This window comes from Hibiscus syriacus, unplaced genomic scaffold (genome assembly GCF_006381635.1).
Source record: "Hibiscus syriacus cultivar Baekdansim isolate YM2019G1 unplaced genomic scaffold, ASM638163v2 tig00110546_pilon, whole genome shotgun sequence".
In the NCBI taxonomy this organism is placed as follows: Eukaryota; Viridiplantae; Streptophyta; class Magnoliopsida; order Malvales; family Malvaceae; genus Hibiscus; species Hibiscus syriacus.
Genome location: NW_024062773.1, coordinates 534,184 through 561,705, shown reverse-complemented (window position 1 = coordinate 561,705; position 27,522 = coordinate 534,184). Strand labels below are relative to the sequence as shown.

The following is a 27,522-nucleotide window of genomic DNA, read 5'->3' as shown; positions in this document are numbered from 1 at the left end:
TGCCCCGACGGGGATTATTTCCGGCTATCTTGCGGTCGATCCTGGATTATTCGGGGTTGTTCTTATTACGGGCTGTTGTGATTCCTTGTTTCACGCCGGCCGCCTCGGGATGGTTCAGTCCCGTTGGCGTGGCCGGAAAGTGCGCTGGGTGTTGACTGTATTGTTGGCTCGATGATGCTTGAGATTGCTTCTGGCCGTTGGATTGGGTCAGATCCAACGGTCCAGATCTACCTGGATAAATGATGTTTTAGGGTTTATAAACCATAATCCCTTACTACGACACTGTTAGAACCCCAATCTGAACTATGGGATGCCCGAGTTGGGCTCATCCTTTGACCATTTGGACCCAAAATAGATAAAAAAAAATAAATGAAAGAAAATAGATAAAAAAATAAATGAAATAAAATAAATAAAAAATAGATAAATAAATTAAAAACATTTTTTTAAAACTATACAATATATGTTTTTAAAAAATAATTTTCAAAATCATATAATATATATTTTAAAAACTAACTTTCAAAACTATATAATATATATATATTTTTAAAAGCTAATTTTTAAAACTATATAATATATATATTTAAAAACTAATTTTCAAAACTATATAATATATATATTTTTCAAAAATGTTTTCAAAACTATATAATATATATATTTAAAAACTAATTTTCAAAACTATATAATATATATGTTTTTCAAAAAAAAATTTCAAAACTATATAATATATATATATTTTTAAAAAAAATTTCAAAACGATATAATATATATTTTCAAAAATATTTTTAAAAATTATATATCATATATTTTCAAAACATTTAAAAAATTCATATATTATATATTTTTTCAAAATGATTTCAATCTATAATATATATATATATATATATATATATATATGGACAAAAATTGATGTCTATATAACCAATTCTTGAAAGTGGATGACATACTTTAAAAGTCGTGTTGTATTGCATTGGACCAAATGCGATCCTTGATGCTGCTCCAATCTAAACTTAGACCTATTACTAGTCAAACTTTGACTTTATTTATATATGACATGCATCAACCACATCTTATTTTCTGTCAGTCTGCATGCTAGCTGCTTCATGTCCCTAGCCGATATACATGCAACACTATTATATTATACCTACGCAACATAAAATGGAATGCCATATTAATATATTATAGGATTGTAAAAAAAATATTATAATTTTAAAATATTATATTCTCACGTCTGATTTGATATGATTATCGTGAAGATTTCTTTGATCAACAAATATATTTTTCCAACCAAATTGAGAATGTCATTCCCACTAATTTCTTAAGTATTGCATGATTAGATTCATATTTTAACAAAAGAGAGGGACTAAAATCAGAATTAGACCTCTCACTAATAACAAAGATATCAATAAGAGAAAATCGCCTCAGTGACCAAAAAAAAGTTATAATATACGATTTTAACCAACTTTTTTTGGATTTGCCAAAATGACCAACAAATTCGCAACGCGAAATAAAAATCGCAACGCGATCCCCAGAATCGCAAATCAGTTTCCAAAATCGCAACGCGATTCTTGAAAATCGCGATGCGATAGTACATATTCGCATTGCGATTTTCCATAATCGTAACGCGAATATGAAAATCGCAACGCGAACACATAAATCGCAACGCGTATCCGTAAATCGCAACGTGTATCCGTAAATCGCAACGCGTATGGGTAAATCGCAATGCGTATCCGTATATCGCAACGCGTATCCGTAAATCGCAACGCGTATCCGTAAACCGCAACGTGTATCCGTAAATCGCAACGCGTATCCGTAAATCGCAATGCGTATCCGTAAATCGCAACGCGTATCCGTAAATCGCAACGATAATCCGTAAATCGCAACGCGTATCCGTAAATCGCAACGATAATCCGTAAATCGCAACGAGAATCTGTAAATCGCAACGATAATCCGTAAATCGCAACGAGAATCTGTAAATCACAACACTGAAATTTGGGTATATAACACTGAAATCATAAACTAAATCCCTAAATCGCAACTCATTCCATCTCCATCTATCACTCTCTCCGGCGACATCCGTTCCTATATCCAACGACATCCTTCCCAATCCGGCAACAGGTTTTAGTTTCGCAGCTCGTCTGTTTAGTAAATTAATTTACAACCATGAAATCATCTAATGTTGATCATGTTTGGATAGATTTGTGTTTTGGAGGGTCATGGGATAATGTTCATGGTGTTTTACAATATATGCCTTTACCCATGAATCTTCAACTAAAATTGTCTTTACAAAAGTTAACTTATGAAACTCTAATGCTACGTGTTTCAAATAAATTGAATTTAGAGCCCCTAAGTGGATTTAGGCTATCTTATCAGAGAAATGGTAAAGTTTATTTGTTAACCGACAATGAAGATGTTGAACGATTCATTGCTTACATTAGTGTTTCACAAGATGATGTTACATTGTATGTTGTTGAACCTAGAAGTAGTATTGTTGGGTCAGTAGCGGGTAGTAATCAACTAAGTTTTTCTCAAAACCCACAACCTTTCTCTAATCCAAATCCCAATCAACTTTCAGCACCAAATTCCGGTTTTCGTATTGACCAGTTAGACGATGATGAGCCAACAGAAAAAATTGTGAGTACTAGTCAGTATTCGAAATTTGGTCTTGGTCAATATCCGGACTTTGATATTGGTCAATACACGGATTTTGATGATGTTCAGAAGAAGAAACAGACCATGCGTGTAATGATATTGATATTGGTCAATACCCGAATTTTGATGATGAAACAGCCGTTGCCGAAGAATGTAATGTTGATGATAATGAGGAGGAAGTTACGACTGTGAATGAACATGTTGAACATCCATTCTGTAATTCATATAATCCTGAAGAAGAAAAAGAAGAAGAAAAAGTCCCCGAAGAAAAGAAAATGCCACGGGCGTATAACTGGAATATGCCAGAATTACTTCAGATACCGGAAGAAGAGTTGATAAAGAAAGCAGTTGATTGTTACACAAAAGTTATTCGTATCAAGAAAGATGATTGTTTTGATACAAAGGAAGACTTGAAGATAGCTTTATATACGAAATGTGTGGAAGATGGCTATCAACTAAAAGTTAACAAATCAAGCAAAGATCGTTTCGAAACAAGGTGTATGATTGACAAAAACTGTACGTGGCGTATGATTGCAAAGAGAATAAAAGATTGCAAAATGTTTCAAGTTAGGACTTTTATTGATAAACATACATGTTCAAGAACCCAAGTTTTTCCTCACCATAGACAGGCAAACAAAAAGGTGTTGGGTGGTTTTCTGGCTGAGTTAATGTTTTTGAATGGCAGGGTATATCGGGGACATGAAATTATGACTGACATGAATGCTCGGTTCAAGATTAGTATATCATATTCTCAAGCTTGGAGAGCCAAATGTTATGCCTTGGAATTGTTGAGGGGGTCGCCAGAAGCATCGTTTGCCCAACTGCCGGCTTATTGTCACAATTTAAAGCTGAAAAATCCTGGGTCGGTAACTCATATCAAAACAGATAGAGATGGACGCTTTGAGTTGCTGTTTATCGCCATTGGTGCTACGGTTAGTAAATCAATATAATTTTGTTGACTCATTTTTGTTAGTTACATGCATTTCACATTTAAATGATTATATTTCTTGTGTATATTATTTTGTAGATTCGTTCGTTTATTACTTGCATGCGCCCAGTTATTATAGTTGACGGAGCACATTTGAAAGGTCGATACCTTGGAGTAAACTTATTAGCAGTAGCCATGGATGCTAACAATGGGATATTGCCAATAGCTTACGGGGTTGGCAAATCTGAAACCTCTGATTCATGGACATGGTTTATGGGGCATCTTAGGGATTGCATAGGTCCTATTAGCAATCTGACAATCATATCCGATAGGGCAAACTCAATTGACAACGCTGTTAGAAGGTGTTTCCCAGATGCTTTTCATGGACTTTGTGGTGTTCATTTGTATAGAAATCTAAAATCAAGGTCTGCTGGTATAAAAAAGCACAAATGGACATACTGGAAGGCTGTAAAAGCTTATCGGGAAGTGGATTTCAATAAGCATATAAATTGTTTAAGACGTGTTTTGCCTCAGTGTGCTCAAACACTAGAAGATGTCGGGTTTGAAAGATGGTCAAGAGTACATCAACTTGGAGCAAGATATGGTTTCATGACGTCTAATAGTGCAGAATCAATCAACGCTCTAAGTCGTCATTCCCGGAAATTACCCATTACTATGTTAATGGAGTTTTTTCGAGCCTCTATTCAACAGTGGTACTACAAGAAAAGAAACCATGCAGGTATTATTTCTTTGAATTCGTAACTTATCATATTTATATATTTTACTAAGTATTGTTTATTTAAATTTACAGGAACATTGGAACATCGTGTTACACCATGGACTGAAAAAAAGATAACGAAACGTGTTGTGAAGTCAACGTCATGGAGAGTTGAACCATGTTCAAACACTTTGTTTCAAGTACTGGATAATAACTTAAATGGGCTAGTCGATCTAAATGCAAAGACGTGTAGTTGTATGAAATGGCAAACATCTGGTTATCCGTGTGGCCATGTTATAAAAGTTGCTATTCATTTAAACCAAGATGATTCAAGCGCATACGCTATGGATTGCTACACTACAGAAGTTTATCGACAGACTTATGCCGAGATTGTCTACCCTATTCCACATCCTTCTGAGTGGGACATACCAGATGACTTACAAACAGTTTTGCCACCAGCCATGGACAGAAGGCTACCTGGCCGACCAAAAAGTCACGATCGTATACCGTCTAAGGGTGAAGAGAAGAAGAGATCGACATGTAGTCGGTGCAAGGAAAGTGGTCATACAAGGTTGACATGTGGATCACCAGTGCCATCAAATCATCTTTTCCTCTACCAAAATATGGATCCTCATCAAAATCCAAAGCTCATATGGTGTCAAGCAAAAGGCAATCATCTTTAAAATCCCAATCACGATTGGCTTCACCTTTTGAGACTGTTAACTTAGGTGATTTTTAAATGCAAACGTTGTATTATGTGGATTTTATGTGTGAACTTTTAACATTTTCAGTTGAATTAATGACTCAGGCCAACCATTTTGACTTAACCAACTCTTGTTATTCAGTTGTTATCACTATTAGGCATGCATTTGACTATCGCAACACGGAAAATACAATCGCAACGCGAAATGAAAATCCCAACATGAAAATCGCAATGCGGAAATGAAAATCGCAACGAGAGAATCGCAATGCGAAATGAAAATCGCAATGCGAAATGAAAATCGCAACGAGAGAATCGCAATGCGAAATGAAAATCGCAATGCGAAATGAAAATCGCAACGACAGAATCGCAATGCGAAATTAAAATCGCAATGCGAAATGAAAATCGCAATGCGAAATGAAAATCGCAATGCGAAATGAAAATCGCAACGAAAGAATCGCAATGCGAAATGAAAATCGCAATGCGAAATGAAAATCGCAACGAGATAATCGCAATGCGAAATTATAAACGCATTGCGATTTTCATTTCCGCATTGCGATTTTCATTTCGCATTGCGATTCTCTCGTTGCGATTTTCATTTCGCATTGCGATTTTCATTTCGCATTGCGATTTTCATTTCGCATTGCGATAGTCATTTTTGCCTTCAACATAATGCAGATTGAAATCAACAAAATCAACCATTACATTTCAATCAATTAAACAAGCACAAATAAGAATTATGTTCGCATCAATTACACAAATCAACTTTTACAAATCATCTTTTACAAATCAATTAAACAATCAAAAATAAGCAATAATTCTTATTTCCGATCATCTACTATTGAATCAACTTTTACAAATCAATTAAACAATCAAAAAACAATCAATTAAACTATTGAATCAACTTTTGCAGCTCGACATCATTTTCACGCAGTTCACTTCTGAGATTAACCTGCAGAAACCAAACATTTGTTCAAACAACACTTTCTACACATCTAAAACCTACAAACAGCAAATTATTGAATTCTAGTTACTTAACCAAACATTTTCAAACCAAAAGTATATAAACTTACCAATTGTTTATGGACATTTTTATAACGCGGATGCAGGTAGACAGCGTCTCGTATATATCGATTTAGCCATATAATGCCGAAACCACAAGCCTACTGCAGCTTTATCTCTATCGGTGGGAGGTAGATACTTGATGCTTCCCGTCGTCAAACGCTCCAACGCCAAGCATACGAGAGGACCACAATCTCCTCTGGCTCCGCTCGTTTGTTGTGGCGCGGTCTCGTCTCTAATAACTGTAATATTGAGCTTCTTTGGCTTCTTGTTTCCAGAACGAGTCCAATAATTGATCGCATCCAAGAATTTAGCCAAATGAGAGCTCCATCCCTTAATAACATCTCTTAAATCAGCCAATGATATGTAATTTATCATGCTGTCATACACTATTGTCTTAAGGGATGGGAGCTGAAGCTCGACGAGAATCCAATGTTTACGTTCCAAAACAGGGATAAACACCTGCAATCATAAGTAATAATTCATTCATTTGCGCACTTATTTCATAAAACCTTTAAACTCAATCTAAAATAAATACTAACCTTATCGACCTCCCACCATGCAGGATAAAGTTTAGCTTGTCCATTGCCCAAATCAAATGATTCATCTCGTGCATTCTTCAAGTGAACGGCGTGAAAAGACGTCGGCATTATTGTATATCGTATATTTTTATTTTTCTTAAGTTTTCTTATTATTAGAAGACGTGTCACCCACGCATCGATATGCTGTTTTACAAAAAAAGACATATATTAGTGACTTACATAAATTTAAAAAAAAAATTAATCAAATTGAAATATAAGAAAAATATAAGACTTACCCCCCCATCGAAATAGCCATTGTCTTCGACCCCTAATAATACGCCCCACCAAGGCCGTTCAAGCAACAAAAAGATATCATCGGTGAGCTTGCATATGTCAGTGAAACACCCCTTGCTCCGCTCATGTAGATAAAAATCAACTGCGGTCTTAGCCCAAAGGGTGTTATCCAAAATTGTGTCCGGTAGTTGTTCCCTCTCCTCTTCAGATACCGGTATGGTACTGGCCGGTAACTCATACGAGAGCCAACTTGAATCCATCATGTCCGGCACGTCAGAGGGTTTCTCAAGAAGCCTACATATGACGCCATGTGAATCGGGCTCTTGAATGGTGGGAGGGACCTCTTCAATGATGACAGTGGCCTCTTGAACGGTGGGAGGGGACTCTCGAGGAATGATATGGGGGGCCTCTTCAACGATAGGAGTGGACTCTTGAGGGATGACAGGCGAGTCGGGCTTCTTCTTGCGGTGTCTTCGCACTATTGGGGTGTACGGAGACTTAATAGCACGTGCACGCTGTCTGATGCGTGAACTCCGTCGTGCAAGCATAACCCGACGTAAAGCATCCACTCTATCGGGCCGCTAAATAATTAAATACAAAAATCAGTAAATAAACAGACATGATATTTAAACAGTGAAACAAAGACAAATATGTTTCAAACTTGCATTGTATTCACCCAAGTCATTATTCTATCATAGTTCACAAATGCATCAGATAACAAAGAAAAATATGTTTCAAACTAATACCCTGAAGTTAGTATTTGTCTTTGTTTTGTCTATTGGTTGAAGTAATGCAATCCATTCAAGTTTCAATTTGCAGAAGAAGAAATAGTTTACTTTCGCAACACGAAACTTAAAATCGCAACGCGAAACCAAAATCGCAACGCGAAATTAAAATCGCAACGACAGAATCGCAATGCGAAATGAAAATCGCAACGAAAGAATCGCAACGCGAAATGAAAATCGCAATGCGATTTTGGTTTCGCGTTGCGATCTTGTCGTTGCGATTTTGGTTTCGCGTTGCGATTCTGTCGTTGCGATTTTCATTTCGCGTTGCGATTTTGGTTTCGCGTTGCGATTTTAAGTTTCGTGTTGCGAAAGTAAACTATTTCTTCTTCTGCAAATTGAAACTTGAATGGATAAATTTACTTTCAACCAAAAGACAAAACAAAGACAAATACTATTTCACAGTGTTAAAGAATACACAGTTTAGCAGAATTGGCAGCAACCGAACAAATTTACTTTCAACCAAAAGACAAAACAAAGACAAATACTATTTCACAGTGTTAAAGAATACACAGTTTAGCAGAATTGGCAGCAACCGAACAAATTTACTTTCAACCAAAAGACAAAACAAAGACAAATACTATTTCACAGTGTTAAAGAATACACAGTTTAGCAGAATTGGCAGCAACCGAACAAATTTACTTTCAACCAAAAGACAAAACAAAGACAAATATATTTCACAGTGTTAAAGAATACACAGTTTAGCAGAATTGGCAGCAACCGAACAAATTTACTTTCAACCAAAAGACAAAACAAAGACAAATATATTTCACAGTGTTAAAGAATACACAGTTTAGCAGAATTGGCAGCAACCGAACAAATTTACTTTCAACCAAAAGACAAAACAAAGACAAATACTATTTCACAGTGTTAAAGAATACACAGTTTAGCAGAATTGGCAGCAACCGAATAAATTTACTAAGCAATCTAAGTGAAATGGCTAATCTAAGTGAAATTACGAGTAAATTTATCATTAAGTTAAATATGGAAAATCTTAAACTTACCTCGTTGCGTAGAGTATGAACCTCATTCTGCAACGATACTATCATCTCACGTAGAGCGGCAACCTCACCACGTAAAGTTGACACCTCCACACGCCATGCACCATCGTTATCGCGTAGAGTACCGATCTCCTCACGCAAGGCATTGACCTCATCACGTAACTCCCTTGACTCATCCCGTTGAGGTGGAGGTGGAGAACAGGGAGATAGGAGTCGTGGCATCTTTGCCGGTCGCCTATCATGAGGTGATGGTGGAGAAGAGGCTCGATGATGTGACGGGATAGGTGATGGCTCTCGTTCTAGAGGTGTATAGTCGGGTCGATCGGGTGATGGCTCTAGGTGAGGTGATGGCTCTCGAATTGGAGGAAGTGGATGCTGCTCATCATCCGTGCCATCAAAAAAATTCTGACTAGCTTGCCACCAATCAGTGGCAAGCTCTTCCTCCGTGGGTGTCAGTCTTTGTAATGGAATGTTGGCCTCCTAAAATATAAAAACTCAAACAAAGTTAAACGTCTACTATTAATAACTTGTTTATATATTATATGAAAGTATGTGTGTTAACTTACATTATTTATTGTGGCATATGGTATTAAGTCTTCCCAATCCAACAGAGTTTTCCTCTTCCAGGAAATAGCCCTGGGAATATCATTTGACGTTTTTATTGCATATGTACGCATGCTGGGGAAAGCCTCGAATATCCAAATCTACAAACAATATAATAACAAAATTAGTAATTGTTAAATAATTAATTATAATTTTAGAAACATTATATAGAAATTCTTACCTTAAAGGCCCAAACAAAGCCTGACAAAGTGTATTTGGACCCATCGCCCCGCAAACTTTTGCGGTCATCAAAGGCAGACGACAACTTAGTCCAGGTAGCTTTCCATATATACGAACCCCACGGAAATAGATTCCATGCATTCAGGTCCTCTACCAATATTATTAGCTCCCGATGAATAGGTTGTCTGGCCTCTCTGCCTAAAAAGCCGGCATACACAAGTAGTAGAAGGCATACTCGGACAACATCGACGTCTTCCATCCGAGTGAAACCAGCTTTCTTATTAAATAATTTCTTCAGGTCGTCGACATGTAGGTTCGGCTTCTCCATTGACTCATCCGGAAAAACCCGGGATAACCATGATGGGCGGGCGATATGACGAGTGTACCGGCCTACATCATCGTGTCCGAATCGTAGACCAGTGATTAAGCAGAACTCCTTCCGCCCAAAGCAAGTATACGCTGGTGGAAAATGAAACCATATCTCTTCCTCACCACGTTGTATACTGTCGGGTAGATTTGATGTCATGGTCTGAAGCCACAAATGGGTCAAATTAGCATCTCCACCCGGATGCTGTACTCTCAGCCATGGCCCGAAGCAGGTTTCCTCAAACAATTGTCTTTGAGCAGGTGAAAGCTTCTTTGCAATTGTAGTGGCCAGGCTGACTTTATTTCTCAAGGTCAATTGAGCCGAAAAAAATTTCTACAAAAACAATAAACATACCAAGTTAGATATACCAAAAACTACACTGTGAAGATATACCAAAAACAATAAACATAAAAGTAGTAGTTTATTCTTGAAACTAAAATTTGCAACACTGTTTTGTCTTTTGGTTGAAATGAAAATCGCAACGAGAGAATCGCAACGCGAGATGACAATCGCAACGAGAGAATCGCAACGCGAAATGAAAATCGCAACGAGAGAATCGCAACGCGAAATGAAAATCGCAATGCGATTTTGGTTTCGCGTTGCGATTCTCTCGTTGCGATTTTCATTTCGCGTTGCGATTCTCTCGTTGCGACAGTCATTCTCTCGTTGCGATTTTCATTTATCTCGTTGCGACTCTTCTGCAAATTGAAACTTGAATGGATTGCATTACTTCAACCAAAAGACAGAACAAAGACAAAGACAAATACTAACTTGAAAATCGCAACGAGAGAATAGCAACGCGAAATGAAAATCGCAACGACAGAATCGTAACGCGAAATGAAATCTAAGTGAAATGGTTAATCTATTATTGAAATGACCAGTAAACTTATCATCAGTTTCAATATGAAAAACCTACAATAATGCAAACATTTCAAAATAAAAATAATTAAAAAACTAACCCTCGGAGGTTGATTTTCCATTTCTGAATATTGTGAGGGATTTCTGACCGTGAATGGTTGTGAGGGATTTCGCCGGAGATGGGGACGGAAATCTTCGGAGATGGGGACGGATTTCTTCGCCGTAGAGAGTGAGAGATGGAGATGGGACTGAGTTGTGATTTTAGGTTTTAGGTTATGAGTTGCGATTACGGGATTTTGTCTTAATATTCTTTTTGTAATTTGAAAATAAAATACGCGTAGCGATTATAATGGCGCTTTAAATATCGCGTTGCGATTTACGGATACGCGTTGCGATTTTATGTATTATCGTTGCGATTTACGGATACGCGTTGCGATATACGGATACGCATTGCGATTTACCCATACGCGTTGCGATTTACGGATACACGTTGCGATTTACGGATACGCGTTGCGATTTATGTGTTCGCGTTGCGATTTTCATATTCGCGTTGCGATTATGGAAAATCGCAATGCGAATTTCTACTATCGCATCGCGATTTTCAAGAATCGCGTTGCGATTTTGGAAACTGATTTGCGATTCTGGAAACTGATTTGCGATTCTGGGGATCGCGTTGCGATTTTTATTTCGCGTTGCGATTTTGTTGGTCATTTTGGCAAATCCAAAAAAAGTTGGTTAAAATCGTATATTATAACTTTTTTTTGGTCACTGAGGCGATTTTCTCTATCAATAAAGCAAGAATTCAGTGGTTTAGAATTTTTTTTTTTTCTGGTCGGAGATTTCAATTAAACTATAAACCATAATACGAATACGATACGGCAGATGGAAAGACGAAGATGAGAAAGACCGAGTCTTCGAAGTCTTGGATACTCTTGTACCAATCCCCATGAACAAAAAGCGATTCCTTTTTCATAATCCTGTTTTATGACGATCTTTCTTCTTCGATTCTACTATAATTGAGATTTTTTTAGGAGTGTAGGGTTTTAACTTTCAGTGTTTTATCGACACATATCCTTCGCTTCCAAGCACTCAAAATCTTCACTTCTACCATACTCATCATTAAATTGAGGATCTTCGACCACTGATTTCGTCAATTGATGCGGTTGGTAAGTCATCTGACATTTCTTTTCTCGAGATCCATAATAGGTTTTATATTTTAAAATTACTCAATTGAACTGTTTAGCTAGTTGATTTAGCTTTATTTTTCATTGATCTGGAAACATTGATTGCAGGTTATTGTTTTCTAAAAAAATGGCACTGAAGAATCCAGCTGATGGTAGAACAAGGAGTGGGGTTCAGATATTTATTGTTTTTGGATTATGTTGTTTTTTCTACATCTTAGGAGCGTGGCAAAGGAGCGGTTTCGGTAAAGGGGATAGCATAGCTTTAGAGATAACTAAACAGGGTGCCGATTGCAATATAATCCCTTCGTTAAACTTCGAAACCCATCATGTCGGCGATGTCCGGAACTCCGATGAATCCGAAAAGCCCCAATCCTTTAAGCCATGTCCTCCCCGTTACGTCGATCACACGCCTTGCCAAGATCAGAAGCGTGCCATGAATTTCCCTAGGGTCAACATGGTATATCGTGAGAGGCATTGCCCCAGGGAGGAACATAAATTGCATTGTCTTGTTCCGGCGCCGAAAGGATACGTGACTCCGTTTCCCTGGCCTAAGAGTCGAGATTACGTGCCTTATGCTAATACCCCCTATAAGGCCTTGACGGTCGAAAAGGCTATTCAGAATTGGATCCAATACGAGGGTAATGTGTTTAGGTTCCCTGGCGGAGGAACACAGTTTCCCCAAGGGGCGGATAAGTACATCGATCAGCTTGCTGATGTGATTCCTATTACTAAAGGGACGGTTAGGACTGCACTCGATACTGGTTGTGGGGTATGTTATGTTGTCTTGCTCTTCAAAGTTTTATTTTTCAGCTGGCCTAATGATTTGTAATGGTACAATGCATGTCTTTGTATGGATCTTAAAATTGGTTATTTATGTTTAGGTTGCGAGTTGGGGCGCATACCTATGGAGTAGGAATGTCCTAACCATGTCGTTTGCCCTAGAGATTCACATCAAGCACAGGTTCAATTTGCTCTTGAAAGAGGTGTACCTTCTGTTATTGGTGTTCTTGGGACCATAAAGATGCCATATCCGTCTAGAGCTTTTGATATGGCTCACTGTTCTCGTTGCTTGATTTCATGGGGAGCAAATGGTGAGTTATATACTGAATCGAGCGTCCCTATGTTTAAGTATGACTAGTTTGGTATTTGTGTAGATTTTGTCCTTTGAGGTGTTGTTTTATTGAAGAGTTTCTAGTAGCAGGAGTTGACAGATTGATGAATGATTATGGATTTGTCTGTTTGCAGATGGGAAGTATTTGAAGGAGGTTGATCGTGTTCTTAGACCAGGTGGTTACTGGATACTTTCTGGTCCTCCAATCAATTGGAGGAACAATTACGAAGCATGGCGGCGTCCCAAGGAGGAACTTGAGGAGGAACAACAAAAGATCGAGGATGCTGCCAAGCTCCTTTGCTGGGAAAAGAAGCACGAGAAGGGTGAAATCGCCATTTGGCAAAAGAGAGTCAATGACAATTCATGTCACAGTAGACAAGATGATTCTCAAGTTAATTACTGCAAAGCTGGAGAGGCTGATGATGTCTGGTATAAGCTGTGCTTGATATTTCTTTACGATTCGCTGCAAAAACAATATTCCACATCCTTGATAAGAGAACTTTTGGAATTAGTCAAATTGACTACGGAATTTTGCCTCCGCCTTGATAATGTTTAAAGTTTGGATGCTAATCAGCATCACACCAATTCATTTATATCTAGTTAATCTTGTTAATTGTAATAACTAATAAGAAATTGCCCCAACAGTTCAAACAATTGAAGTCGGAACCTGCAAATCATGTCTCCTGACTTGAGGAGTATTTTCAGGTCTATTAGTTCGGCATTTCACTTAGCCTTAAACAATCATGTCACCTGTATTTGGGATCTCTAGCCTTTAAGTGCTGGGATCACCGTCAAAAACCAATTTCTTTTGATATATTTACAGTTTATGTTGCCAGTAATTAATTCTTTTTAAACTGGAATTTCATTTTATATAATCTTCTCTTGTGGTGGTGGTTAGGTACAAGAAAATGGATGAGTGCATTACTCCCTATCCAGATGTTAGTAGTCCAGATGAAGTTGCTGGGGGGGAACTGAAGCCATTCCCAGAGAGGCTAGATGCTGTCCCTCCTAGGATCGCTAGTGGAAGTGTACCCGGAATTTCTGTTGAGACTTATCAAGAGGACAATAATATTTGGAAGAAACATGTCAGTGCCTATAAGCAGATCAATAGACTTATCGACTCTGGGAGGTATCGTAATATTTTGGATATGAATGCTGGGTTGGGAGGATTTGCTGCAGCTCTTGACTCCCCCAAATTGTGGGTTATGAATGTGGTGCCTACTATAGCAGATAAAGATACCCTGGGTGTGATATATGAGCGAGGATTAATTGGCATCTATCATGACTGGTAAGGCTTACTAAAATTTTGGCCTTGTATATAGTTTGTGTTGTAATGAAGTGTTCTTTTCTGTTCTACGGTATTGAATATAGTAACGGTGGTTTTGCCAGAACCACTCTTTGACTTCCCTTGTGATGATGTCCAATAAATGATTGCGTAATATTAAAGTAATGTTGCTTGTATTGTTCGAATTGTTCAATTTGTTGACTTTCACTGGTTCAGGTGTGAGGCTTTCTCCACATACCCAAGGACTTATGATCTCATACATGCAAATTTTCTGTTCAGTTTGTACAAGGACAAGTAAGTATCCATAGTTCAATGTGCATTCCAATACTTTTCAGCGTTCTGGTATAATTCTCGTCGTATTTTCCTACTACTTGTCACTTGTGTATTTAGATTTGTACTTCGGTTGGACTATATGACACTGAAAAAATTGTACAGCTTAGGACTTATAATTTGTGCATGATACTGGAAAATTCAATCAGTGTTATATTTGGATTTTCAAGGCTAGAATCCTCCTATGTAAACCCACTCATCACCTGAGCTCACCATTGGTAAGAGCTATTCGGCATTCTTTTTCTTATCCTGAACTTTTATACATTTATTTGAATGTATGCACAGATGTAATATAGAGGACATTCTATTGGAGATGGACCGAATTCTGCGTCCAGAAGGTGCAGTTATATTTCGTGATGAAGTCGACTTTCTAATCAAAGTGAAGAAGATAACAGCAGGAATGAGGTGGGACACTAAGATGATGGACCATGAAGATGGCCCTTTGGTCCCTGAGAAGGTATTGGTTGTAGTAAAGCAATACTGGACCGTGGGGGAAAACACGACATCCACACAGTGAAGCAAATGGTAAATCTTAAACCGTGGCACGAACAGAATTTCGCAATGCGCTCATACAAGTTGGTGACATGAATTTATGATTTCTGGCTTGAAAATTTTTGTCACCAGGATAGTTTCAGTGCAGGAGGCTGTGAAGTATGGATCAGCCTGTGTTCATTTGTATTAATTTATTTACCGACAGGTATAATAGCTATATAACTCTATGAAGTTTTATGATTATTGAATTTAATCCGTATTTTTATTAGTCTTTGCATATTGAAATCATTTCAAAGGAAATTTGGGAAGTTCTCAAATAGACTAGCTGAGACGATGGATCTATTGAAGCAGTGTTTTTAGGCTAGATACCGATAAATTTTCGCATCATTATTGTCCCTTTCCAATAATTCCCAATCGATAAGAGACACTTATCTGTCTCTTAATCTCCGTTGGATTAGCAAGGAACCGTGACTGCAACTGCTTCGTAACCTCAGCTATTACATTGTTGTGATCCAGAACCCTAGTTGATTTCATGATCCTAATTATTGCAGCTTCACTCTGTGGCTTCCTGTCCTCCACTCTTCATCTCATCTCCTGCTTTTCGTACTCTCCTTTTGTTCGGCCACCGTTCTTATCTTTACCTTGTAAAATTTGCTTGTGAACTTGTCGTTGACAAAAAATGTGTCATCCTCACCAATATCTTTACTAAAGCTGTTTCCTAATAACATTCTTTCCCTTCACACAAGCCATCGATTGCAAGCAACTTCTCAAGTATGAAGCACGAATCCCAGTGGCTTGTTCAATTTCCTTGAAGCATATCAGCATTGTTGAAAAACATCAATACACACATTTGATAAGTTGAAACATTCAACTCATGCTTCTGACCCTTCCCAAAAATTGCTTTTATATCTGCTGTACCCATGTTAGTTTGCCAGGACAATCTCCAACCGGTATGGTTTCCGAGATAATATGAATGGAACTTCTCACACAATGCCGATGTCTCAGAGGGCAGGTGGCAAGTAATACTAGTCTGAATGGGCCAATTCCATGTTGTTAGAACCTGGACAACTACTGTATGGCTAGGGATGGGCATGGGTCGGGTTTCGGCCAACCCGACTTGACCCGAAAATTTTACATCATTAACCCAACCTGAAAAAATATATACCCTCTACCCGACCCGAACCCTACCCAATCTTTTGAGATAAAATCTAAGCCCGATATGACTCAACCCGAAATAATAATAAAATATTAGTTTTATTCAATAAAAACAATGATTTAATTGAAAAAAATAATATATAGAGGGATATTATTGTAATTATTCTTAAATATATAAGGTAAAATTATTTTTTTGGGGTCGGGTTGGGTCGGACATTTTCACCATAAATCCGAATCCGACCCGAATATTACCTTTGAAAACATGACCCAACCCGACCCGAATCCAATTTTTTATAAAAAAAACCCTACCCGTTCGGTTCGGGTTCGGGTCCTATGCCCATCCCTATGTAGGGCCATCGACCAGCTCAGGGTGGCTTGCGTTAAAAACCTTGCATTGTGTCCTGGGAGGTCTTCAGGTCTATAAACATGCCTTCTAACTTTAAAGTAAAGTGATATCCACATTCTATCTTTAGCTTGGCTATCAAACTTCTTTCTGCATCATCCGATACGGTGTTGCCCGACAAAAGCCGCTTCGCCAAGTGCTACTTATAGTACTTCTCGAACAAATCCTTTTCTGGCAGATAGCGGAGTAGCATCATAACTTTGTCGAGAATGATCTCCACATCCTCCTCACTGCCTCCTTCCGAACCTTTACGAAGCTTATTGATGTGATTCCCAACAGAAAAGAGCCATAAGAATAACCAAGTGGGCACATTACACGTGCAAGGGCTAAGAAGTTCCAAGCCACCATGGTAAGTTTGTTTATATCAAGCTTGGGACGTGAAGAAGGAAGAATAAGAAGGGAGGAACACTTTATTTTACTTATGCATGAATTTGCATGAAAAAAATTAAATTTGCATAACATTCATTGCATTCAATAAACATGTTGTTCATTAAAGCATACATTGCATTTAAGTTTATAATTCATTTAGGGAAGTAGTTCTGTTGAAAACATTTTGATGTTTCGATATAACAAATTAAGTTAAATGAATTTTAAGATTTTACAAATGATTTTTTAAGTATATTCGATTTAATTACTCGAATATCAAAATATTACTCCAAGTCTTTCAAAGTTCAATTTCAATCCTTACTAATGTGTAAAATTGTGTTTTATACTTAAAATATTTTTGAAACAATTTTCACAAAATATTTCGAACAAAAAACGAGCCAAAAATCAAAATTGAGAAGGGATGCACCGATGCACTCACCATATCGAATGCATTTTATGCATCGATACACTACCATGCATCGATACACTCAGGTTTTATGAAAACATCGAATGCATTTTATGCATCGATGCACTCAGGCTTGTTTGAAACATAGAATGCATTTAATGCATCGATGCACTCTTAGTGCACCGATGCACTAAAGGTCCAACGATCGAAATATTTGAATTTTACACATAGTGTACCGATGCACTAGCCCTATGCATCGAAGCACCAGACGCTCCCAACTGTTTTATTAATTGTTTTCACACTTAAACGGCTCCATTGACTCCACTAATCATCCCCAACGTTCAGAATCAATTGAAGGAGTATTTAAACAAGCTTTGAAACCATTGATAAAAAACAAGAAACAACAATCAACAAGAATCAAGAGAGAATCAAAGAGAAAGCCTCAAACCTCAAGTTTGAGCATTTTCAAGCCTATTTCATTCAATATTCATTCTTGCTTTCAAGAACACTTATTGTACTCAATTTTATTATTCTTGAGTATTCTTTCTTTGTTCTAGAATTGTGAAAACATCTTGCATTGTGAGGATTTTCTTGTAAGTTTGCAAAATTTGTATTGTTCTCTTTGAGAGGAGTGTTCTCAAGAATTTGGGGTATAATTCTTGAGGGATTTGTAAGGTTACTCTTTGTCCTCAAAAGAAAGACAAATTAGTGATTTTGTGGAAAATACTTAGTGTGGATAGCTAAGGTAGTGGACGTAGACTTTGGTTGAGAAAGTCGAACCACTATAAATCGATGTGCAAATATTTTCAATTTTCTGCAAAAGCTTCCACCGAAATTTTAATTACCAATTTACCCCTTCTTAGTAGATTCCATCGATCGATTAACTCAACAATTGGTATCAGAGCCTCACTCATTTGAAGGTTTAATGGCCTCTTGACTCGATTCGGGAAGAGTTACATCGATATTCAAGTCATCAATGGCCGACGCTTCAAACTCTGACTTTGGTCTTGATTCATTGCCCGTCAACAAGTCTCATTTCTTCAATGGAGCTAATTATGCTTATTGGAAGAATATGATGATCTATTTCATTCAAGCAAGTGACATGAGAGCTTGGAATATCATAGAAGACAGATATATCAAACCTTTCACTCATCCAAGATTATGGAGTGAAGAAGATACAATAATGTTCCAGCTCAACTCCAAAGCCATCCATATAATTTTTTGTGCTCTTGGACTGTATGAATATGAAAGAGTTTCATCATGTACAACCGCCAAAGAAATATGGGACAAACTACAAGTCACTCATTAAGGCACAAACGAGGTAAAAGAATCTAAAATCAGTCTTCTAACTCATAGCTATGAAAATTTCAGGATGAAACCGGATGGAGATGTCAAAGCTATGACGGATATATTCTCCACGATTGTCAATAGTCTCAAATCATATGGAGAAATCATTCCAAATGACAAGCTTGTAAGGAAGTTAGTTTACTCTCTTCCAAAGGCTTGGCAATCAAAGAAGACGACGATCATTGAGGCTCAGAACTTAAAATCCTTGACTCTCGATGAGCTTATTGGATCTCTCCTCACACATGAAATGATGCTTAAAGAAGAGGAAGACCTCGAGAAAAGAGATGAGCCAAAGAAGGAGACTATGAAAAAGAAGAACGTGGGAGTTGCTCTCAAATCAACAAAAGATGAAAGTGATTCGGATGAAGATGATGATGCCGAGGAGATGGCATTGTTTGCCAAACTGTTCAAAAAAATGACGAGGCCAAATCGAGGAAGAAAATTCAAACGAAATGAAGGCTTCAAGAATGAACCAAAAGAAAAGGACCTGATCATTTGCTATGAATGCAAAAAACCGGGGCATGTCAAATATGATTTCCCACAATTGAAGAGAAAGGGCCAATCAAAGAATAAGCACAAGGCTCACGTGGCTACATAGAGCGATGAAGAAGGTTCCGATGAAGAGGAACAAGAAGTAGCAAACTTGTACTTGATGGTATTGGGGGAAGATTCTAAGGTAACCTCTAACTCATTTGATTTAGATGATTTGTCTTATGATGAGTTATTAGAGGAATATAATGGGTTGGCTTTGGATTATGAGAAATTATTTTTAAAATACAAAAATGATATTTCAAAATTGAAAATTGAAAATAATCTCATATCCAAGACCAACAATGATCTTGAAAGTAAAATAAAAGATTTACAAATCAAACTAGAAGAGTTTGAAAAGAAAATTTCTGATTTGCAAAATTTACTTTCAAGAGTCAATGATGATCATCAAAAGGAATTTGATGATCTTAAAACTTCTTTTGATAAAGTTGGATTAAAATGTTTTGAAAAAGGAGAAAAATCAAAGACCAACTTTGTTAGAAAAAGTTTTAGAAACTACAATCATAGAGGTCCCCAAAGAACGTCTAATGGAAAAATCGTTAGAAGTATATGGGTTCCTAAAGAACTCATTACTACTAAAGATAAGGATATCCTACACAAATGGATACCTAAGGGGACTAGGATTTTGGAAACTAATGAATATGGACCCAAAAGAATTTGGGTACCATAAATAAAAATTAATCTATGTTTGTAGGAAAAGGAGCATTGCTACAAGGCACGAGAAACAAATTCAAACTCATGGTACCTTGATAGTGGATGCTCAAGACACATGACCGGTGACAAAAGCTGGTTCATAGAGCTCAATGCCAAAAATGGAGGAGAGGTGACTTTTGGTGATAACTCAAAAGGTCACATTGAAGGTATAGGCACTATAGGTAATACCTCTTCCATACAAATTAAGAATGTTTTATATGTGAATGGATTAAAGCATAATGTATTGAGTATTAGTCAATTGTGCGATAAAGGATTCAATGTCATGTTTGATATTAGTGGTTGTAAAGTCATTGACATTGCATCTAATCGGATTATGCTTGTTGGTCATAGAATATGAAACATTTACATGGTGCATTTAGATTCTATAGATATGACTTATTTATGCGTAGTTGCTAAGGATGAGCATGATAGTTGGTTATGACATAGGAGACTAGGACATGCTAGTATGAGTGTTTTGCAATTATTAATTCAAGGAGATTTAGTTCGAGGGTTGCCTAAACTAAAATTTGATAATGATAAAATCTGTGATGCTTGTGCTAAAGGAAAGCAAAAGCGAGTTTCTTTTAAATCCATTAATGATGTATCCACTAGTAGAGTATTGCAATTGATCCATTTAGATTTTTTTGTGCCATCTAGAACTACTAGCTTGGGTGGAAAACAATATGCATTTGTATTGGTAGATGACTATTTTAGATATACTTGGGGTTCTATTCTTAAGTACTAAAAAAAGAAGCATTAGAAAAATTTATCACGTTTTTAAAAGTAATCCAAAACGAAAAAGGTTACTCTATAACTAATGTTAGGAGTGATCATGGAACTGAATTTGAAAATCTTGGATTTACTGAATTTTGTAATTCTAATGGTATTAGCCATAATTTTTCAGCACCTAGAACCCCTCAACAAAATGGAGTTGTTGAGAGGAAAAATCAAACTTTAGAAGAAATGGCTAGAACCATGCTTTGTGAAAACAATTTGCCAAAAATTTTTTTGGGCAGAAACCACAAATACCGCTTGTTATATTATTAATCGAGTAATGATTAGGCCTATTTTGAAGAAAACTCCATATGAATTTTTTAAAAATAAAAAGCCTAATATTAGCCATTTTCATCCTTTTGGATGTAAATGTTTTGTTTTAAACATCGGTAAAAACAATCTTGGTAATTTTGATGCTAAAAGTGATGGAGGAATTTTTCTGGGTTATTCCTTAATTTCTAAAGCTTATCGAGTATTTAATAAAAGAACTTTAGTTGTAGAAGAGTCTATACATGTTGTTTTCGATGATAATCCCCTTCCGAGGAAGGATTTTTTTGGTAAATGATGATGTAGGTATTATAAACATAAATAGCGTTGGACATGACGCTGGAAAACCATCATCAAAGAAAGAAACGAAAGATGAGGAAACTCAAGATCCTCTCGAGAATCCAACCATTGAAGAAAGGGAGGTCTCTTACCCAAGGGAATACAACTATGTCAAGGATGGTGAAATAATAGGTGATCCATCCAAAGGGGTAACAACTCAATCTTCTATTAGAAATATTTTTAATTATGTTGCATTTATATCATGCATAGAGCCTAAGAATATTAAAGAAGCATTAAAGGGTGAACATTGGATTATGGTTATGCAAGAAGAGTTAAATCAATTTGAGAGAAGTAAAGTATGAACATTAGTTGAAAGGCCTAGTAATAAGTCTACTTTAGGTACTAGATGAGTATTTAGGAATAAGCTTGATGAAAGTGGTAATATAGTGAGAAACAAGGCTAGACTTGTTGCTCAAGGGTATACTCAAGAAGAGGGCATAGACTATGATGAAACATACGCTCCCGTAGCTAGGATGGAAGCAATTAGAATGTTATTAGCATTTGCATGTTTCAATGAATTTAAACTATTTCAAATGGATGTTAAAAGTGCATTTTTAAATGGTTTTATAAAAGAAGAAGTGTATGTGGAACAACCTCCTGGTTTTGAAGATTCAAAATTTCCAAATCATGTTTTTTAAATTGACAAAAGCACTTTATGATTTAAAACAAGCTCCTAGAGCTTGGTATGAAAGATTGTTAAATTTTTTTAATTGAAAAAGGTTTTTCAAAAGGGAAGGTTGACACTATATTGTTTTTAAAGCATAAAGGTAAAGATTTATTAGTAGTTCAAATTTATGTTGATGATATAATATTTGGTTCTACTAATGATGATCTTTACCAAGAATTTTCTAAGCTAATGCAAAGTGAATTCAAGATGAGCATGATGGGGGAGCTCTCATTTTTCTTGGGACTCCAAATCAAACAAAGAAAAGATGACATCTTCATCAATCAAGCTAAGTACGTCAAAGATATGCTCAAGAAGTTTGGACTGGAAAATGGGAAACCTCATAACACTCCAATGAGCTCATCTACAAATCTTGACAAAGATGAAGGAGGTAAATGTGTGGATGTTAAATATATAGGTCAATGATTGGCTCTTTGCTTTATTTAACCGCAAGTAGACTAGATATTATGTTTAGTGTTTGCTTATGTGCTAGATTTCAATCATGTCCTAAGGAATCATATTTACTAACTGTTAAGAGAATCTTTAGATACCTTAAGGACACTCCTAGTTTAGGACTTTGGTATCCTAGAGACTCTAGTTTTAGCTTGCATGCCTTCTCTGATGCGGATTATGGAGGATGCAAATTAGACAGGAAAAGCACCCACGGTACATGCCAATTCCTTGGAAATATGCTGATTTCTTGGTTTTCGAAGAAACAAAATTATGTTGCATTATCTACCACTGAAGCGGAATACATTTTAGCCGGTAGTTGTTATGTACAAGTTTTATGGATGAAACAACAACTTTTTGATTATGGAATTGAAGTAGGTACCGTTCCTATCAAGTGTGACAATACTAGTGCTATATGTCTCACTAAAAATCCCATCCAACACTTTAGAACTAAGCATATTGAAATTAGACATCACTTCATTAGAGACCATGTCACTAAGGAATATGTAGTTCTAGAATTTGTTGATACTTTGCATCAATTAGCGGATATCTTTACAAACCTTTAGACAAAGAAATATTTTGGACACTTAGAAGAGAATTAGGTTTAACTGACCTATCTTCACTTAGTATTTAAAATAATTTTTAGCACTTTTAAGAATAAATGAAAAATGTTTATAATAATAATTTTTATTGCATTCTTTGCTATTAGTTAGGGGGAGTTTATGTTCTTTGGTGAAAATTAATTTTATGTTCAAATGTAGTTTAAGGATTAAATTGATTGATTGAACATGATTAATTTAGCATGTTGAGTGTTTAAAACAGATATTTGACATTTTTGTGCAAAATGCATCGATCCACCGAATAGTGCATCGATGCATCCCTATGAATATGCATCGATACATCATGAAGATGCACCGATGCACTCCTTGAATGTGCATCGATGTACAAGACCATGCATCGATGCATCCATCGGGTTTTTGGATAAAAACCCTGCTTTTCTTCATTTTCTCAAAACCCTTTCAAACACTCTTAGCCGTCGTTCGTCCCTCTATCTCCCTAAACTCTCCATTTGCTCAAAATCAACGGAAAATAGTCGGAATCCAACTGTTCTTCAACTCCTAATCTTGCTAACATCATTAAATCGTGCAAAACATCATCACATTCCACTCAATCCGAATTTTTCAAGGTATTTTTCCAAAAACCTCTATTTTATAAAATTTTGATTTTAGAACTAGTTTAGATTAGTTCTAGGATGAACATTATATCGGGCATTGATTATATTATGATTCTAAACTAGATTTTACAATCAATTTCGTCAAAAACAAACATTTTTTCAACATTGTCTTTGATTTGTCTAAATAAAAAAATTTGTTATTTTTGAAAATTTTTGATGTTTTTGATTTAATTGTATTATTTTCATGAAAACTATATGTATTATGATATTTCCAATGTTATTTTCAAATAGTTTTCAAAATCATGCCCATTAGTATTCAGTTTAGAGAACCTTGAATTATTGAGGGCTCAATTGAGTTTTGGGATTGATTATTTTGCATACATGCGTTTCAAAATTGTAGGTTACATTCCTAATTCCGATTCCTTAAACCATGTCAAACCCTAAACGCCCTAGGACCTCTTCTATTCGTTCTAATCGACCTCCTAATCCTATTTCTTCTTAAGCTCCAAATCCAAACGATCCCAATATGACCATTCTAAACTCATGTTTTAATATGCCTGAGCGTCGTAGAGAAGAACTCTACCATAGGTACATGGATTCCTTCCAAACTTACAAAATCCGAGAAGAACGTATTCTCTCTATTCAAGCCATGGTAGATATCAACTTTCAATACCTACCGACTCTCAAGTCTTGGAAGTTTGATAAACTGTTTCACCTTAAACCTATTATCTATCATCAATTAGTCTGCATTTTCTACTCTAATACGGTATGTATTCAAAACAAGAGTCAATGTGGGACTATAGGAATTAGATCCTACCTTTTAAGACAATATATTCATATTGACTCCGACACTATAGCTAAGTAATTTGGGCTAGATGACAATGTTTATATAATGAGAAAGAAACTATGGCATATCCTATCTTCCTAATGCTAGTGTTAGTACCTTACGTACACATCACAATCGTTTTCTACATTTAATGATCTCTTGGTGGTTTCGACCATCCGGAGGTAGGTACTCTACTCTTCGTGTCAGAGATTTATGGTGGATGCATTGTATCCAGCATAATAGAAAGATAAATTTGCTACAAATCATTTTTAGTCAACTAGTAGATACCATAAATATTGTCCCTTCTAAACATGTCGAAACTTTAGTTTATGGGTGTCTACTTCGTAATCTTTTTATCAAACTTGGCCTTAGAGTCTCTCTCGACAATCCCATCCCTCTTTAAAACCAAATCAATCTCACCTCTTTGAAGAAAACTGATTGGAAACAGGACGAGGAAACTGGTCAATGGGTCTTTCGACCCAATAAGCAAACTCCGGGAGCCAGTTCATCACGTTCTGCTCCTAGCTCTTCTCGTGCTCCTCCTCCTCATCCGGAACCGGCTGTTGACGATGATCCCAAGCTTCAACAGCTTATGCAAGATATTGACGATCACATACCAGACGATTAGCCTGCATCGGAACCAACACAGTAAGAAGATCAAACGCCACCATATTTTCGATATTTCTTAGAGTCGTTTGATCTGAGGTTTGTTTCCATGGAGTCTCAGATAACTGAATTTCAACGGGAGATACATGAACGTATGGACGCTCTCACTCTTGAAGTACGAACACATTATCCTCCTCCTCCCGACCCTCTGATGGAGTAGATCTTTACTTGCCATGCTTTCTTGAACTTAAAACTTGGATTGATAAACATTTTGCTGTTTTTGGATTGTTTTACTTTGGTTGTTGAATGTTTGAATTGGTTTGGATTTATGATTTGGATGATTGGATGTTTAAACTTATTTATATATATATTTGGTTTGGTTTTAACTTTCTTTTTGAGCTTAATGTTTATTAATTTTTGCATCATTTACATATTAGTTGCATTATGACCAATTATGTCATTTCACATTTGATTATGAATATTGAATTATGAAACTAATGGCTAACCTTTCTCTTGATCTTTGATCTTAGCAGCTTAAGCTATATTTATAATCAATTGTCTATACTTTTCAAAATCTTATTTAACACGTTTTAAAGTTTTTTTTATTTAACAAAAAGGGGGAGAAGTGTTAAAGTAAGAGGGAGTAATTTTTCAAACTTGATTTCAAAATTTATTAGAAAATCTTAAAATTACTAAAATATTTTGTTATATCAAAAAGGGGGAGATTATTGAAATTTTTTTGATATTTCGATATAACAAATTAAGTTAAATGAATTTTAAGATTTTACAAATGATTTTCTAAGTATATTCGATTTAATTACTCGAATATCAAAATATTACTCCAAGTCTTTCAAAGTTCAATTTCAATCCTTACTAATGTGTAAAATTGTGTTTTATACTTAAAATATTTTTGAAACAATTTTCACAAAGTATTTCGAACTAAAAACGAGCTAAAAAATCAAAATTGAGAAGGGATGCACCGATGCACTAACCATATCGAATGTATTTTATGCATCGATGCACTACCATGCATCGATACACTCAGGTTTTATGAAAACATCGAATACATTTTATGCATCGATGCATAGACCATGCATCGATGCACTCAAACTTGTTTGAAACATCGAATGCATTTAATGTATCGATGCACTCTTGGTGCACCGATGCACTAAGGGTCCAACGGTCGAAATATTTGAATTTTACACATAGTGTACCGATGCACTAGCCCTATGCATCGATGCACTAGACGCTTCCAACTGTTTTATTAATTGTTTTCACGCTTAAATGGCTCCATTGACTCCACTAATCATCCCCAATATTCAGAATCAATTGAAGCAGTATTTAAACAAGCTTAGAAGCCATTAATAAAAAAGAAGAAACAACAATCAACAAGAATCAAGAGAGAATCAAAGAGAAAGCATCAAACCTCAAGTTTGAGCATTTTCAAGCGTATTTCATTCATTATTCATTCTTGCTTTCAAGAACACTTATTGTACTCAATTGTATTATTCTTGAGTGTTCTTTGTTTATTCTAGAATTGTGCAAACATCTTACCTTGTGAGGATTTTCTTGTAAGTTTGCAAAAATTGTATTGTTCACTTTGGGAGAGAGTGTTCTCAAGAATTTGAGGTATAATTCTTGAGGGATTTGTAAGATTGCTCTTTGTCCTCAAAAGAAAGACAAATTAGTAAATTTGTGGAAAATCCTTAGTGTGGATAGCTAAGGTAGTGGATGTAGACTTTGGTTGAGAAAGTCGAACCACTCTAAATCACTGTGCAAATATTTTCAATTTTCTGCAAAAGCTTCCACCGAAATTTTAATTGCCAATTCACCCCCCTCTTGGCCGATTCCTTCGATCGATTAACTCAACAAGTTTATTCATGTATATTAGTTCATTTAATAAACTACTTCATTCATAGTTCATTCATGCATTAAGTTCATTGAATAAAGCTGGTTCATTGATTAAACTAGTTCATTAATCAAACTAACTCTTAAATTGTTTCATATATATTTTTATTTAAAGTTTGAATAAAACCTACATTTGTGTCTAGGTGCATTGGCGTGTGGATGAAGCTTGAACCAAGGAGGAGTATTTTCATCTTCAACCAAGAGACAAGCAATTGAAAACCTTCTTAATTCACCAATTTAAAGCATTTAAAGCTGACTTTTATCATCCAATTTCAAGGGTTGGTCATATTCTTCAAGGGAGCATGCAATGAAGGCTGAACTATTTCGCTTATTACTACAATTAAGTGATGAAAATCAACATGGAATCGGAAGAGACACTCCAAAGTGGATGACAAAGTTGTCTACATTCATTCAAAGTCTACATTCATCTCCTTTTATTTCATAAGCAAGCAAGACAAGGCAGCTGATAACTCCTTGAAAAGGTCATATTTTGGGACCTTTTCACTTAAGTTATTGAATGTCTAAGA

The 27,522-nt window shown here is 36.2% G+C and overlaps 1 pseudogene; it reads left to right on the top strand.

Annotated features, from left to right (window-relative positions):
• Window positions 1–11,728: 11,728 nt before the first annotated feature.
• On the top strand, window positions 11,729–15,336 carry LOC120130376 (annotated as a pseudogene).
• The last annotated feature ends 12,186 nt before the right edge of the window (window positions 15,337–27,522 follow it).